Consider the following 2,953-nt stretch of genomic DNA (forward strand, 5'->3'; position numbering starts at 1 on the left):
CTTCCTTTCTTCCTTTCTTCCTTTCTTCCTTTCTTCCTTTCTTCCTTCTTTTTCTGCCTTAATGATCTTATGTCTTCTGTCTCTGATTCCATCACCTTCAGATTCAGATTTGATGGTCACCCTATCTTCTGGAGGGATGCTGACCCTGATGTCGCCCTCCCACCCCATCCTGTCCTACCCTAGCTCAAATATTTGCATTACGAAAGCCTCCATTCTCTGGTTCACTACTCATAAATCACCACCACTCCCTCTTAGTCTGACCAAGAAAGAAAACTCCAAGGTTGTTGTCTAATTCCCTTTGATTTGCTAAACCTGGAAATGACTGTATTTTCCTGAGCCGCTTAGAACCTCTGGGGGAAAAAAAACTACTGATGAAACTTTTACAAAGGGAAAAAATTCCCCCTTCGAATTGATCCATAACATTTATTTCACATTGCAAATGTATTAATCCTAACCCATCAATCATAAAAACAGAACTCTGACTTCTAAAGATCTATAGTGCCTGTAATCTCATGTCTCCAGACCTGCAAGATTTCAGTCAGGCTAAAGCCAACAAAACATTTACTGGGTAAGGCCTAAAAGGAAGAATCCAAAAATAGTACTGATAACAGCTCTTTAGAGTCTTTTATTTTGCGCTGTGTCTTGCTAATTGGGAAGTTCAACATGAGGCTTTCCCTAGCCACACAAGGCTGGTATTTCGGTGGTGGGGGCAGATAGAAGGGGTCCTGTGGGAAGGGAGGCGTGGGTGTTCCCATGTTTAATTAAGACTTGCATTGTGTAAAAGAGGGGGGGAGGGAAGATTCCGGGACTGCACAGCGCTCTGTTCTGTTCATCGCAAAATAACCTACAAGTATTTGGGAGGAGGGAGGGGGCAGCGCACCAAAAAACAAAAACCACGGGCACGCGCGCGCGTGTGGACACACACACACACACACACACACACACACACACACACACACACACAGAGCCTGAGATAAGAAGCCGGCTCTGGAACAGATACCATTAATACCACAGAGCTTCTGGAATTGAGATATCTAATTTCCTGCTGCAAATTACTTACCCGATCAGAAAACACAAATAGCTGAACAGAAAGAAGAAAAAAAAAAATAGAGGCGGACGAGGACCTGAGAGAAAGGGCCCTGAATAAAAATAACTGAGCGAAAGGCCTCACATTGAGCGTTCTGACAGGCATCTCCTCCAAACCTGGGGCAGTTGTCTCCTCCTCTCTCCCCCAGATGGTTCTTTGGCCCCCTACTTTCCAGCCCACCAGGCTCGTTTTTAAAGGACACGCAGCATCTTTAAAGGAAGGGGAGGTTAGGAGAGGGATGGTGGCTGAGAAGGGACACTCATGGCCTAAGTTAAGATTGGTGGGTCCTCCCAGGGCTGAGGTCAAGGCAGCAGCAACAGCAAGGCAGCAACTGCTGCAACCCCAGTTTTCTTGGGTGCCAAGGAGCTAAGGTCACCTAGCTCTATCATGCTGTTTGGAGATGCTACCACAATGTCTCAGGTTCTGTGTGGGTTCAAGAGCGAGGTCTCACAGAGTCTGGTGGTGCCTAAATTGTCATTTTTTGAGGGTTATATTAAAATCTCAGACTTTTTCTTAAAAGATAGTATCCCTATTTCCTGGCTGGCCTGGAATTCGATATATAGACCAGGATAGCCTGGAACTCACAGAGATCTGCCTGCCTTTGTCTTTGCTGAGATTAAAGGTGAGCGCCACCACAGCTAGCTTTTTTTTGTTTTAAATGGGTAATGGTTGATTTCTCACAATTGCTTGAAATATACAATGTTGACATACCTCTAAACAACATGGAATTCTTTCCCTCAGCTTCAGACTTTGCAGGCTTGAGCACAATTGTTGGCACCTTAGGAACAGAATAGTAAATCTTTCCTGAGCTGGAGAAGAGCAGCATGGCTATGGGAATGCAGAGCACACTTTGATTTGGGCAAATGACATTGCTTTTCATTCTCAAGGGCTAGGTACTGGTTCATTTCCCCCTCCTCTGTCTCTTATTTACCCAGGCCTCATTCTCTCTCCTCAATACCTCCTTTACTGGCCATGGGAGTATTTGTTTTTATTACTTGCCTAGTTTAAAGATTTCAAGCCGACTGCAAAGAAATTTTAAAGCCAATGTGTTTTGCTCCAAGAATTCCAGAAGGGCTGGAAAGAAAGGGTATTGAAACTTACTTACAGTTCAAGTCAAATTTAGACCTAGGAGTGATTTTTACTTATTTCTTTTCATGGATAATAGAGAGTTGGTGTTATCTGTCATGGTACGTTCTCTCTAATAAATAGCTCCAAGACTATAATCTAACAGGCGTAAAATTTCCCTTTTCTGAGACCATCAATGGTATCTTTTAACTAGTACAAACGGAAAATGCAATCATTTATAGTCCTCCATCCTGGAAACCAATCAAGCTTTATTTCTCTCTCCTTCTCTCCTTTTCCTTTTGCTCTTCTTTTGCTTCCCCTCCCCCTCTCCTTTCCTCCCTCTCTCCCCCTCCTTTTCTTTCCCTCTCTCCCAGGCTTTTTGAATAGGGGGTATGCAGGACATACAGAGAGTTGGATGTCACATTTAGGGTTTAAAGGGTTAAATACCTCACTCTCCCAACAAAAAAATAGCCAGAATGTTTTTTCCCCCCTCTGCCAAATACAAGGGGACTGAGAAAATGCTCACCCTTACACTCATTTCTGTCTTTCTCCTCCAGCTATGTTGTCTATTGAGGTATTACATATTGCTGGGCTGAGGGAGAAAGAAGACAGCCCAGCTGCCGGAAGACTCTTTTGTCAGGGAGGGCCTGTTTCTATCTGAGTCTAGTCCCAGACAGGCCTGCTGTGTTTGTGGCTTTATGTGCAATTCATTTGTCCCTAGGGATCTCTTCAACAATAGTCTCCCCACCTTCTAAGCACCTATTAGTCCATATAGCCTTACACTGCATAGAATGAAAAATA

Source organism: Grammomys surdaster, unplaced genomic scaffold (genome assembly GCF_004785775.1).
Source record: "Grammomys surdaster isolate TR1022 unplaced genomic scaffold, NIH_TR_1.0 357, whole genome shotgun sequence".
NCBI lineage: Eukaryota > Metazoa > Chordata > Mammalia > Rodentia > Muridae > Grammomys > Grammomys surdaster.